Here is a 14,623-nt window from a genome sequence, read left to right as displayed (position 1 = left end):
GAGCGCTCGCCTCTGACGGCCCGGCGGGGGCGCGGGGAGGGGGCGCGGCGGGGGCGCGCGGCGGGGGGAGGCGGGGAGCCAAGGCGCGCGAGGGCGCGTGGCCGCGAGGCGGGCGGCGCGGAGTCGCGCGGCGGGGAGGGAAGGAGGGCCGGGGGAGGCGCCCGCGGCCCCGCCTTCGCCCCGCGGCCCCCCCGCCGCGCCCCGGCGGGAAGGGGGAGGGCGCCGAGGCCCCGCCCTCCCGCGCCCCCGGCCCGCCCCGTGCGGCGCAGACTAGCCCCTGCGTGCAAGCCCCGGTCGCCCGCGCGGCCGCCACGGGAGGGGACTGCACGGCGGGGGCCGTCGGGCGGCCCTCGGAGGAGGAGAGGCGGGTAATGGAGCCGGGCAGCCTGCGGAGGTCCCCCGGGGCGGGGGCGGACGCGCGGGGCGCGGGAGGCGCCGGGGCCCGGGACGAGTCATGGGGGTCCCTAGTGGGGTCCTGCGCCGATCACAGGGCCTGGAGGGGCAGTGGGTACTGCGGCAGCATTGGCCTCTTTCTCCCGCTTTTTAAAGAGAGTAAAGCGCACTCTCGCACCGTGCAGCTCTGCCGGTGTTTGCACAGACAGCCCGTGGGCACCACCGCTTGCAGGCCGCAAAGAAGTTCGGGCCCCGCTTTCTTCCAGGCTCCCCCGCCCCGGGCCCCGCTCCGGCTCGTCCCCTGCACGACACAAAAATGCAACAAAGCGGCCGCAGACCCCAGGTCTGGCCTCTGTCCCTGGGCAGAGGCCTGGACGCTCAGCACCCCTCTTTGCCAGCGCGGGCACCAGGCACCAACTGGATCAGCCAGTCAGTCACCTCCTGAAGGCCCTCGGAGTTGGTCCTGGCTTGGGACATCAGGAGCAGAGCCGCCGTCAAGTCAGAACTCGAGGTTCTGTACGAAGGACATTCCTTTTCCCTGAGGTGATACAGGCTGGGGATGCCGTGGGAGGTCTAGGCACCCTTTACATTCCCTGCGTGTGGGAGTTCTGGTCACTCCACTTTCCCATCGGCACTTGGTATCAACCCTTTAAAAATTCTAGCCATTCCATGGGGAGCCTGTAAGTGCAGTTTCTTTGTGGTTATTCGCATTTCCCCAAAGGCTATTGATGTTGGCTACTTCTTACATACTTAGTTGCTGCCTGTATATATTCTTTGGCAAAGCATCTATGCAAACTTTTTGCCCAACTTTTTTTTTTTTTTTTTGGTATTGTTTGTTTCTTTGTTGAGTTTTTTCTCTAGTTGCAGCCAGCGGGCCGACTCTTTATGGCCCGGCACAGGATTCTCATCACAGCAGCTTCTCCTGTTGAAGAACACAGACTCTAGGTGCACAGGCTTTGGTAGTTGTGGCTCGAGGGTTCGAGCACAGGCTCAGAAGTTGTGGCTCACAGTCTGAGTTGCCCCGCGGCATGTGGAATCTTCCCGGACCAGGGGTCGAACCAGTGTCCCCTGCATTGACAGGCATACTGCCATCCACTGAGCCACCAGGGAAGTCCTGCACTTGCTTAATTTGGATGAGGTCCAGTTTGTCCATTTTTTCCTTTTATTCGTCTGTGCCTGTCAAATCTAAGAAGTCTTTGCCTAACTCAACCCAGGGTCACAAAGATTTCCTTCTGTTTTCTTCTAGGAGTCACATAGTGTTAGGTTTCACGTGTGGGTCAGTGATTCACTTGAGCTCATTTTGGTACCCGGCTTCCCAGGTGGCGCTAGTGGTAAAGATTCTGCCTGCCAGAGTAGGAGATGCAAGAGATGTGGGTTTGATCCCCAGGTCAGGATGATCCCGGGAGGAGAGCACGGCAACCCACTCCAGTATTCTTGCCTGGAGGATTCCGTGGACAGAGGAGCCTGGTGGGCTGCAGTCCATAAGGTCGCACAGAGTTGGGCACGACTCAGTACATGGATCAAGGCAGTGTTCTGGCTTGGGGTTTGGGGGTTTCTACACGTGGACATCCAATTGTTCTCACACTTTTGTTGAAAAGATGAGCCCTGGGATGGTTTTGTAGCAGACTGTCACTGCGGAGACACCACCCTGCAAGCAGCCTTCCCAGCTCCAGGACAGTGGTTTCCAGCAATCTCCAGAGGGCAGATTTCCTGCAATTCTGCCAGCACCACAGTGACTTCTCTGCTGTCCCGTAAGTCGCAGCTGGGCTCTCCCGGCAAGATCTCAGCCTGGGAGTGGGGGCTCAGCCCAACATGGTACTTTGCTCTCTTTCTTTTTTGGCTGTGCTGTGTGGCTTGCAGGATCTTAGTTCCCCAACCAGGGATTGAATCTGGGTCTTCAGCAGTAAAAGCATGGCACGCTAACCAGTGAACCACCAGGGAATTCCCTGCAGGTTACTTCTGTCTGCTCTTCACTTCCATCTGCCTTTGCAGTCAGTAATTCTTGAAGCAAAACTTTCCCTGTTCAGATTGCCATGTGGCTTTTGTCTCCTAATAGGGACCCAGTTGACACAGGTCTGGTGCAAATGTTGTTCATTGTTCAGTCGCTAAGTCGTGTCCCACTCTGCAACCCCATGGACTACAGCACGCCAGGCTCCTCTGTCCTCCACTGTCTTCCCAGAGCTTGCTCAAATTTATGTTCATTGAGTCAGTGATTCTATCCAGCCATCTCATCCTCTGCTGCCCTTCTCCTCCTGCCTTCAGTCTTTCCCAGCATCAGGGTCTTTTCCAGTGAGTCAGTTCTTTGCATCAGGTGGCCAAAGTATTGGAGCTTCAGCTTCAGCATCAGTCGTTCCAATGAATATTCAGAGTTGATTTCCTTTAGTGTTGACAAAAGTGTTTGATCTCCTTTCCGTCCAAGGGACCCTCAAGAGTGCAAAAGAGACATGGGCATTTTTATTTATTTATTTTTGGCCGCCTCATGCAGCTTGCAGGATTTCAGTTGCCCAGCTCAGGGATTGAACCCAGGCCTTCAGCAGTGAAAGTGCTGAGTCCTAACCACTGAACAACCAGGGAATTCCCAACAGGGGCACTTCTACAAAACTTATGGAGACCCACTCTGCTCCGCAATTTGGACCATGTGGTCTACCCTCAGATACCGGATGTCTTCAACCAAATGGTAGTGATACTTGGATTGAAGACTGGGATGGGCTCCTGGGAGCATCCAGATGGCGGGACCAGAATTAAGTTTTCATCACCTTGATCCCCTTCTGGACCATCCAGGCTGGCTAAAGGGTCCTCTTAGAAGAAGAGAAGGGCATCTGCTCAGGAGGGCCTGTTTAGGGTTAGAATTGGGGTCAGATCCTAGTTATCCCCAAAGAATCTATAGAGCCCCACCCCGCCTTTCATTCTGGTCATTGCCATGGTGACCAATGACAGGTGTACCTCTTTGGGGACAGTCATATTTAGTGCTGACTAAGGCAGGAGGGCCAGGAGGGGCCAGCAGGGGGGGACAGAGGTAGAGTCAGAAGTCTTCTAAGCGAACTTTTGAGAAGGCCATTCCAGTGCTTTGTGACCCTCTGGACTGTAGCCCGCCAGGCTCCTCTATTCATGGGGATTCTCTGGGCAAGAACACTGGAGTGGGTCGCCATGCCCTCCTCCAGGGGATCTTCCCCACCCAGGGACTGAACTCGGGTCTCCTGCACTGCAGGCAGATTCTTTACCACTGAGCCACCAGGGGAGCCCAAGAGGGACCATTTCAGGCTGCAAATGGAACTGAACACACAACACCGCTCAGAGCCAGGAGCCACCGGGGCAGCTCCTCCGTGAGTCCTCTCATAGCCTTCAGAGACCCTAGTTCCAAATAGGCCACACTCTGAAGGTCTGGGTGACCATGAACCTAGAGGGGTAACACCATCCACCCCAACACACAGACCACACAGCGACATCATCGCCAACAGCCAGGGGCAGTGACGACAGCACGCACGTCATCAAGGGGCCCGAAACAGAGATGGCTCGATCAAGAGAGGTGTGCGTTTCTCTTTTGTGCAGCGTGCAGCCAAGCCTCTGGGGGCTAATAGGAGACCCCACCTTCTCAGGGACTTGCTCAAGACCTGGTTTCTGTCTTGTAGCCCAGAATGGCTGCTCCAGCTCCAAGCATCACCTCCACACTCCAGCAAAGAGGAAGAGCAAAGGGGACACGAAGAGCACGTGCTCAGTCACTCAGTGTGTCCGACTCTTTGCAACCCCATGGACTGTGGCCCGCCAGGCTCCTCTGTCGATGGGCTTCTCCAGGCCAGAATACTGGAGTGGGTTGCCATGCGCTTCTCCAGGGGATCTTCTCAACTCAGGGATCGAACCCAGGTCTCCCACATTGCAGGTGGGTCCTTTACCATCTAAGCCACCAGGGAAGCCCATGAAGAGCATACCTTCCCTTTAAAGATGGGATCTAGAAAAGCATATTTCTCCTGCTCATATTCGGCTTCCCTGGTAGCTCAGCTGTAAAGAATCCGCCTGCAATGCAGGAGACCCTGGTTCAATTCCTGGGTCAGGCAGATCCCCTGGAGAAGGGAAAGGTTACCCACTCCAGTATTCTGGCCTGGAGAATTCCATAAACCGTATAGTCCATGGGGTCACAGAGAGTCAGAGGTGACTGAGCGACTCTCACTTTCACTTTCCGCTCATATCCCATTGGCCAAAGGCTAGTCACACGACCTTTCTCGCTGCAAAGAATGTTGGGAAACATAGTTTTTCAGGGTAGCTGCCGCATATTCCACTCATCTCCGTGTTTTTCTGGAACCCCTCAGTCTTGGGCACAAGTATGTCATGGGGAAAACAGAGAAATGGAGGCTTGGGTCCTTCGAGACATAGATCATCCCACTGCCCCAGGTCCTGATGACCTAGGACTGAGGTCAGCATTTCTCTCCAGGCGGATATTCTGAGAGGTGTGGATGCCTTTAGGCCCAGGCCAGGCCTGGGGAAGGTGATGTCTGACCCAATGGATGGGGAAGAGACAGGGGGAGGGAGAAGACGGACTCCGGGCAGAGGGACGGAACCCGCGGAGGCCCAAGGCAGCAGGCGGTGAGCGGACGCGGAGCCTGCTTTTGCACAAGTGTTGCCCCATTCAGGTGAAGCTGCAGTGGGGCTGTGAGCCCCTCGTCCTCTCTCTGCACTTACGCTTTGTTGTCTTGACGAGTCAGGCATCTTGGGGTCGGTCCTGGGGGGCCTCGATTCAATGTGCGTTACTCTTTTCTCTCACGCACTGCATCTCCACCACGTGCTTGTCATCTGATCTTGATTTCATGTTTGCTTGACCTTAACGCTGGGCTGGAGGAAGCACAAGCTAGAATCAAGATTGCCGGGAGAAATATCAGTAACCTCAGATGTGCAGATGACACCACCCTTCTGGCAGAAGTAAAGAGGAACTAAAGAGCCTCTTGATGAAAGTGAAAGAGGAGAGTGAAAAAGCTGGCTTAAAGCTCAACATTCAGAAAACGAAGATCATGGCATCTGGTCCCATCACTTCATGGGAAATAGACGGGGAAACAGTGGAAATAGTGGCTGACTTTATTTTTTGGGCTCCAAAATCACTGCAGATGGTGACTGCGGCCATGATATTAAAACACACTTGTTCCTTGGAAGAAAAGTTATGGCCAACCTAGGCAGCATATTAAAAAGCAGAGACATTACTTTGCCAACAGAGGTCCGTCTAGTCAAAGCTATGGTTTTTCCAGTAGTCATGTATGAATGTGAGAGTTGGACTGTGAAGAAAGCTGAGTGCTGAAGAATTGATGCTTTTGAACTGTGGTGTTGGAGAAGACCCTTGAGAGTCCCTTGGACTGCAAGGAGATCCAACCAGTCCATTCTGAAGGAGATCAGTCCTGAATATTCATTGGAAGGACTGATGCTGAAGCTGAAACTCCAATACTTTGGTCACCTCATGTGAAGAGTTGACTCACTGGAAAAGACCCTGATGCTGGGAAAAATTGAAGGCAGGAGGAGAAGGAAGGGGACGACAGAGGATGAGATGGCTGGATGGCATCACTGACTCAATGGACATAAGTTTGAATAAACTCCAGGAGTTGGTGATGGACAGGGAGGCCTGGCGTGCTGTGGACATGACTGAGCGACTGAACTGAACTAAACCTATGGGAATCCTGTGGATCTCACTCTAGGCTGCTGGGAGGGACTGTGCCTGTGCAGACAGGGGCCCCACAGAGCTGGAGGCACAGGACTCGGGGCACAACAGCAGGCGTCTTCGAGGTCTTGGAGACTTCAGCTTCTTGAGTCCCAGGACCCAATTTTTTGGGGGGGGGCAGGGGGAGGCTCCCTTGCGTGTCTAGTGCACTGCCTGCAGTGAGCCAAATAGTGGCCCCAAAAGAGATGTGTTCACATTCTCTCCCCTGGACCCTGTGGATGGGACCTTACTCAGAAAAAGGGTCCTTGCAACGTAATTAAGATCTCGAGAAGAGGAGACCAGCTTGGGTTTTCTTGGGGTGGAGGTGGAGGACGAATCCAGTGGCAGTGTCCTCATGGGAGACGTGCAGAGAGGACAGAGGGAAATGGGGGAGGAGGTGGGGTAGAGAGGGGGCCATGCTGTCCGCGCCAAGGGAGCTGGCAGCAGGAAGGACCCTACCCTGGAGCCTGTGGGGAGTGGCCCTCCACACCAGGATTTTGGACTTCTGGACTGCAGAACGTGCAGACTAAATTTCTGTGATTTTAAAGTCACCCTTTGTGGTAATTTGTTCCAGGGGGTGCTTTCAAGAAAGAGAAAGTTCTGCACCTGGAATGTGGCTTGCAGCAGGGACCTTGGAGAGGTGCAGCTGGTGGGGATGGTCCCAGGCATCTTCTGGCTCCCAGCCTGTAGTTTGGAGGGATCTTATTTTCCAGATGCTGAGGGAGGCTTTTTTTTTTTTTTCCTTATGTTCATTGGCCATTTCTCCTTTGTGGTTTATTAATTGCATATCATACTCTTTTAAAAGTATCTATTTTTATTTACGCTTGGCTGCACCGGGTCTTGGAGGTGGCATGCAGAATCTTCCGTTGTGGCACGTGGGATCTAATTCCCCAACCAGGGATTGAACCCAGGCCCCCTGCCTCGGGAGCTCAGAAGCTTAGGCACTGGGCCACCAGGGACATGCCTGAGGGATTCTTTTCAGAATGCCTTTTGGACGCCTTCTTGCTCTTCTTCCCAGGATATTCTGTCTATGAATTCTTTTTTAAAAAAACATTTTTATAATTCTTTTCCATGCACCTAGTTGCAAAAGCATCTTGAATCCGTGATCTGCTGCCGCGTAACAGAGCACCCCACGCCCAGCAGCTCAGAGCAGGGAACGCTTTGGTGGGTCAGGAATCCGGAGCCACTCAGCCACATGTTCATTTCTGGTCCAGGGTCTCTGCAAAGCCAGGCTCTTGGTCCTTTGAAGGCTTAAGCGGGGGTGGTGCTGCCGGGGTGGTGCTGGCTGGAGGTCAGTTCCCGGCCAGGCCGACCTCTGCTTGAGTGTGCTCACAGCGTGGTGGCCTGCAATCTGAGTGCCAGGTCGGGGCAGAGGTCCCTGGAAGTCACACAGCAGCATTCCCCCTGTGCCGGGAGTGAGGGTCCGGGGGCCCCCTGGGAGCCTGCACCACTTATCCCTGAGGATGAGTCAGATCTTCACAGGGAGGCTATGAGGGGATTAAACCACAGCAGGAGACGCTGAGGTTAGATCCAGTGCAGAACTTTTCTTAGTGTGACCCCAACCAATGTGTTGTATTTCCCAGCAGGTTCTCACAGAAGCCCTAAGACAGGAGACTGTTCCTCCACGCTGTATAGCCAGCCAGCCTGGGTCGTGAAGATGAGCACCCTCTCAAAGCCACATGCTGCTGTGATGGGGCCAGGCCGGGCAGCATAGTAACTATCTGCATGAATTATTTCACGACAGGAGGTCCTGGTAGGAACCCTAAACTAACTAGCCACCACCAGCCAGAAGAGTTCAGGAAAGGTCAAAAGGAGATGCCACGTGTCCCACCACTTCCCAGAATCCTTCTCACTGGAATCCATCTGGGCTGAACAATGCGTGTACCGCTAGGAAGGACCCTGGATCAGAAAGATTGCCAGAGACAACCCAGAAACTAATCCTATCATCAGTAAACCCGAGCCTTTGAGCCACGTGTCAGAGCAGTCCACCTGGGTCCCCTCACCCTCCTGCTCTCTGCCTGGGCGCCCCTTCCCAATAAAGGAGCATGTGTGAGCATGTGTGTCTCCTCGGACAATTCATTTCCCAGTGTCAGACAAGAGCTCACTCTCGGGCCCTGGAAGCGGTCCCCCTTCCTGCAACAAATGGCAATCAGCAGATGTGTTCGGGGGGACTGGAAGAAGAATGGACAGGGGTGAGCGTCAGCTGAGGACAGTCTGCGGCCAGGAGGCGGGGAGGGAAACAGGCAGGGGCTAACCTCCCTGGGACTGTGGCTCCCACATTCTCACAGTTAGTGCTGCCCAGGACCTGCCCCTTCGCCATCAGAGGCCCCCTGGAGTGGGGATGGCAGGTCTCCTCCCCAGCTACCCGGGTGGGGGCTCCATGCTGAGTTACCGTGGAAAGCAGGTGGTTAAAAACCTTTGCCCCAGAAATGTCACCTGCTGGAACCTGTCCTGAGTTAATCATTCAGGAAGGAGGTGAAGACCTAGCTGGTCACTCACCCAGCCTTGTTCAGAGAGAGTTCAGGACATCCCCATGCCCGCCGAGAGGTGACTGGTCACATAAACAAATGAAGGTCCGTTCAGGCGACAGTCCTGTGCAAACCTTAAGACAACACCACAGCCCCAGGCCCCGAACGCTGGATGCTTCTCAAGAGAGACACATTCTCCAGGGCCCGGGGGTCTGCCCGACCCCTACAGGGAAGCCATAGCCTGCGTCCACACCCTCAAGACGGCCAAGATTTGGGGGGAAACCAGTATTTCCAACGCCAAAAGGAAGCTTATCTTTATTGATGTTTGCATGTGTGCGTGTCTGACTCTTGACGATGCGATAGCCCTCCAGGCTCCTCTGTCCGTGGGATTCTCCAGGCAAGAATGCTGGTGTGGGTTGCCATGCCCTCCTCCAGGGGATCTTCCCAACCCAGGGATTGAACTTGCATCTCTATGTCTCCTGCATTGGCAGGCGGGTTCTTTCCACTAGCACCACCCGGGCAGCCTACGGATGTTTGGATAAGTTCATTTACCTGTCATCCAAGTGAAAACACAACGCTTAGTAAAACTTCACTTAGGACTTGTGGACCCCTGAGAATACAGCGGAGGACTCCAGATCTCCCGAGAAAACCAGTGACCAAGCGTAGGGGGAGTGTGGCCCCAGTTGTGTGAACTACCCACAGGTATGCAGATGTACACTGATGGGTGTATATGCAATAATAAAAAAATCCTAAAATCTGGAAAGCCATGCCACAGTGATAACATCGGTTGGATGTTGAGGTCACAGGTGACTTTTATTCATTCTTACCCACCTGTATCTTTTCTTACTGAGGTGAAATTCACATGCTGTAAATTTGTTTTAAATTGTACAGTTGAGCGGCATTTAGTACATTCACAGTGTTGGGCAATCAACAAGTCTATCTGATTCCAGAACGTTTCCATCCCCCCGAAAAGAAACCCAAGTACCCCACAAGACTGACTCCTGATTTCCCCCACCCCGGCCCCTGTCACCCACCAATCTGATTTCTGTCTCTCAAAACCCTTCTCTTCTGGATATTTTATACGAGGGGAATCACAGTATACATCCCCGGGGGATGGCACAGCAACCCACTCCAGTACTCTTGCCTGGAGAATCCCCATGGACAGAGGAGCCTGGTGGGCTATAGTCCACAGGGTCACAGACAGTCAGACACAACCGCGTCGACTTCGCACACGCGCGCGCAGGCACGCACGCACGCGGGCATGCACGCACGTGCACTATACACCCCTTTTTGTCTTGCTTCTTTCCCTTAGTTCCGGGTGTTCGTGTGTGGGGTAACGTGGTCAGAAATTCATTCCTTCTCATGGCCGACTAGTACCCCGTGGTATGGATGGTCCATGTATTATTCCATTCATGAATAGAAATGTGCGTTTATTACCTGTACTTTTTTTTGGGCCACGTCACACAATGTGTGAGATCTTAGCTTCCCGACCGAGGATTGAGCCCGCACGCCCTGCACTGGAAGGCAGAGTCTTAGCTACTGGATCGCCAGGGAAGCCCCACCTGTATCTTTTACAACGAACGTCTTAAGACCCTCCGTGCGAAGGATGAGCCTGGCGGAGGGCCTTGCCCCACCTTCTCTCCCGAGTCCTCCCTGTCCCATCCTTGTTCACTTCTCCCCCCTCCCTGCTTCCGGGCTTCAACCGGCTTGACCTGAGGATCTGGAGGAGGTACGGTTAGGACTGTTATCAATACAGGTCATAAGGATGGCTTGTGTTCCGCTCTGGGGTCTTTCAGATCCTCGACGCTTGAACATTCCCAGCAGCGCCACGCCAGGCATGGAAGGACAGGCGTCGTGGTCCTAGGAAAGGGGAGCTGTGCAGGTGCGCGTGCAGACGGACAGGGACTGTCCATGCGCCTAGAGGGTCTGCAGGAGGCGCCAGGCAGCCCTGCCGAGGGCCGCCAGCTCGCTCCAGTCCCCAAAGGGCAGAGAGGGCTGGGGCGGGCTCCCCGTGTGGGCGTCTGGGCCTCACTGTGCAGTTGTTCCTCCAAGATAAACTCGGAGGGGCGCTTCCCCAACTTCCGCGGTCTCCGAGGGTCGGGGCCCAACGGGCACAGGAAGGGGAGGGTTCGCCTAGAAGCAGTTCTAGGCGAACGGAACCCACAAACCCGCTCTGGGGGGCTCTGTCTTCTGAGGACAGGTTCTCCCCAGAGGGTGTGGCGTGTGGACTATGTTCTGGTGGGGCTGCGGTCCCCCTGGTGAGATGCTGGGTGCCTGCCAGGCCCCTTACACTCTGTCTGGCCAGCCCGACCATTTTTCCTTGGGCCGGCCTGCGCTCCTGCCCGGGGCCTTAAGGAGGTGGTGGGAAAACAGGCCCACCGGCAGCGCTGTGGGGGCTGCAGGGCAGAGGCAGAGCGCTCCTGAGGCGCCCCTGGGGCCCGGGGTCTGCCTGCACCGGCCAGGCAGCTGAAGTGCAAGCCAGACTCCACGCGGGCCCTCGGGAGGCCCTGACCAGCGGGGACGCTGCGCGCACCCCGCCCCCGCTGACCCCGGGCGGCCTGTGTGCTGAGAGACCAGCAGGAGCGAGCCGGCCAGCCCTCCACAGTGGCCATGGCCACCCTCGGCAGGGACGCCAGACGGCAGTGCCGTCAGCCCAACGGATCAGGGGGCGGCCTCCCCAGGACGCTGGTCTTAGAGGGACTTCTGGGGCTGATGCAGGTGGTGGGGGGGGGGCTCCCCCTCCCTAGGGGCTCAGGGCCAGGCCAAGGTGACCAGACCTGCCCGGGAGTCCTCGGCCCCTGGGGCTGCAGCCCCTGCCCTCTCACAGTGCCCAGGGACGTCCAGCTGCACCGCTGGGTCCAGCTGGAGGCACAGCTGGTCTTACAGAACCCAGTGACCAGGCGCGGGGTCTCGCACCCCTGTCAGGACTCCTTGCCAGCTGGGGTGGCCCACCGGACTTTTGGGGTCACACACACTGCTCATGGCTGCTAAGACCCCACAGGATACCCCCGCCCCCTGCCTTGGGTCCCGAGCAGGGCCCATCATCTGCCAGGCCCAGAGCCCAGGACCCGGGGTCCACAAGCTTCTAGGGGCCCATGGGAGTGTTTTCAATTTTTTTTTTTCCCTCCAAATCAGAAAGAAATTGGAAAGGAAAATAATGAAATTTTAGGGTTCCTTTTTACTTTTTTTATACCAATATGGTCAGAATATAACTTTCATTGTTTTTATAGAGGAAGGGAGGGAGGCAGAGACAGGAGGAAGCAGGAAAAGGGGACAGAGCGGGAGGAAGGGAGTGGGAGAGCTTGGAGCCCACGTCCTTGGCGGCAGGCAGGTGCTCTGTTGCCCCAGCCTCCGATGTTGGGGTGAGTGTCCGGGGGCTGCTGCTCCCAGCCTGTGCCCGACTCCACGCCAGGTGGAGAGGTGGGTGGGTGGGGAGTTCAGAGGAAGGGGACAGAGTTCAGAGTGGGCAGGGGGTGGGAGGAAGGGAAGCCCCTAAACCCTGTACAACACCCCCCCAACACCATTTTGGCCATAGGGTGAGCACCAAGACCCCTAGCCTGCTGGCTGTCCCGGGCCAACCACTGTACGCTTCACTGGGGCAGCCAACCCGGGGAGGGTCAACTCTCGGGGGGCAGGGGGCGTTGGGTGTGCCCCCATGGGGAGCAGAGAGGGCGGGTCACCCAAGCCCCTCCCCAGGTCCTCCACCCTGCGGCCAGGGCTGCGTCCACTAGGGGGCAGTGCTGCCCAGCCGCCCGCAGAGCCCGTTGGCAAGTGAGGCTGAGAACCAGGGTGGGGCTGGGGTATCGGATGTATTTTATCCCTGCTCCGAGGATAACATACAGGACGCCCGGTGTGATTTCCATCCCAGATAAACAACGAATGACATTTTTTAGTACACGTTTGTTCTAAATATTACCTGGGACGTTGTTCAGTCGCTCCATCGTGTCCCACTCTTTGGGACCCCACGGACTGCAGCACGCCAAGCCTCCCTGTCCATCACCAAGTACGGAGCTAGTTCAAACTCATGTCCATCGAGTCCTGCCCTCAATCTTTCCCAGGATCAGAGTCTTTTCAAACGAGTTGGCTCTTTGCATCAGGTGGCCAAAGTATTGGAGCTTCAGCTTCAGTCCTTCTAATGAATATTCAGGATTGGTTTCCTTTAGGATGGACCAGTTTGATCTCCTTGAAGTCCAAGGGACCCTCAAGAGTCTTCTCCTGGGACATACTTGTCCTGAAAAAGTGCTTACTCCTTGTTGACCTGCGGTTCAGATCTCCCCAGGGCCCAGGTCTGCTGCCTGGCCCTGGGCAACGCAGGCAAGGGCGGGGAAGGCGGGGCTGCAGCCCGGCTCCAGCTTCATCAGCTCAGGGACAGATGTCTGGCTGGGTCACCGGGAAGCCACACCCGCGCTGCACAGTGACTCAGGGCGGTGCTGGCACTGGTGCTGGCTGGCATCCAGGCAGGGTGGGGCCCCTGGGTGTGTTAGACTGAGCTCCAGAAACCTGCCTCGAACCTCCCACCCAGAGGTAGCAGGACCCAAATGCTTTGATTAGGGATTCATTTATCCAGGTCTCCGAATGGTAAAAATCCCAGGTGGCGCTAGTGGTAAAGAATCTGCGAGACGCAGGCTCGGTCCCTGGGTCGGGAAGATCCCCTGGAGAAGGAAATGGCAATCCACTCCAATATTTTTGCCTTAGAAATCCCACGGACAAGAGAAGCCTGGTGGGCTACAGTCCATGGGGTCTCAGAGAATCAGACACAAGTGACTGACTGAATACATTCTGAGTGGTGAAGGGGGAAGCGAGGGTCAGAGGCCAGAGAACTGGGTCTGCTCACTCTGGGAGGGTCGGCTGCTATAGTTCGAGTTGTTGGAATGCTCTAGACTTATGCAGTGCACAGCCTGCGTAACTGTGCCAGGAGGTCCTGGGCTGTGTCTCCGCTTCCCTCTTCACTCAGGGCCTCTGCCTCATCCCCACCTGCCAGGCTTCCACTTCCACCATGGCCCCTGTGGCAGCACAGGAGTGTCACTGGTTATGTTTAGGTCATGGATTCACCTTGAGTTTCACTGTCACGCACGGACAGATGTGAGAGTTGGACCAGAAAGAAGGCCGAGGGCCAAAAAACTGATGCTTTTGAACTGTGGTGCTGGAGAAGAGTCTTGAGAGTCCCTTGGACAGCAAGGAGATCAAATCAGTCAATCCTAAAGGAAAGCAACCCTGAATATTCACTGGAAGGATTGATGCTGAAACTGAAGCTCCAATCCTTTGGCCACCTGATGCGAAGAACGGCCTCATTGGAAAAGACCCTGATGCTGGGAAAGGTTGAGGGAAGGAGAAGAGGGCAACAGAGGATGAGATGGTTGGATGGCATCACTGACTCAACAGACATGAATTTGAGCAAACTCCAGGAGATAGTGAAGGACAGGGAAGCCCGGTGTGCTGCAGTCCATGGGGTCGCAGAGTTGGACACACCTGAGTGATAGAACAATGATGATTGAGTGGAGACTCACACCCCCCTGGTCTGCTCCGCCCCAGCGCCACGTGGCCAGCCCTCCACGGCTGGCTCGCATGCTTGCGTGTGAGTTTGCAGAGGGGAGAAGGCAGGAGCTCAGAAACCCCGCTCCCTGGGACGGGGTATCCACAGGGGCACGCAGAGCAGGCGGGACAGACAGAATGGGATTGCTACCTGGGGCCCGCATGCAGCTCCTATCAGTGATAGCGCCCTCGTGAGCCCAGTTGTCTGGAGGCCATCCTGGTGCAGAAGCAAGCCGGTGGTTTCCGCCAGTGACTCTTCTCTGATGAGCTAGGCATCAGTCCCTTTCCGTGGGTGGTGGCCCAGGCTCAGCAGGTCAGGCCCTCGAGTGTCCCGGGCTGGGCCTGGCCTAGCTGGGGGAGGGCGGGGGCTTCCCACTGCAGGCAGCCCTGGGTCATGCAGTGTGGCTCTGGGTCGGAGAGGAAATGAGGCAGAAGGGACTGCTTGGCCTGGCTCAGGTCAGGTCAGGGTGGCTAGGAGTCAGGGGAGCAGGCCGATTTAGGATTTCAGTCTAACACATGCAGGGGAGGGTGGAGGAGGCCTAGTCCCTCCCTCTCT

General features: G+C 56.0%; 1 long non-coding RNA gene across 1 annotated transcript; it reads left to right on the top strand.

The window, feature by feature from the left end:
- The first annotated feature begins 246 nt into the window (after positions 1-246).
- LOC113901825 lies at positions 247-8,123 on the top strand. The gene is made up of 4 exons (XR_003513554.1): positions 247-368; positions 660-936; positions 1,992-2,144; positions 7,654-8,123. It is a non-coding gene; the product is annotated as an uncharacterized LOC113901825 (long non-coding RNA).
- The last annotated feature ends 6,500 nt before the right edge of the window (positions 8,124-14,623 follow it).

The sequence above is a fragment of the Bos indicus x Bos taurus genome, chromosome 11, assembly GCF_003369695.1.
Source record: "Bos indicus x Bos taurus breed Angus x Brahman F1 hybrid chromosome 11, Bos_hybrid_MaternalHap_v2.0, whole genome shotgun sequence".
Classification (NCBI taxonomy): Eukaryota; Metazoa; Chordata; class Mammalia; order Artiodactyla; family Bovidae; genus Bos; species Bos indicus x Bos taurus.
This window is presented reverse-complemented; position numbering and strand designations above follow the sequence as displayed.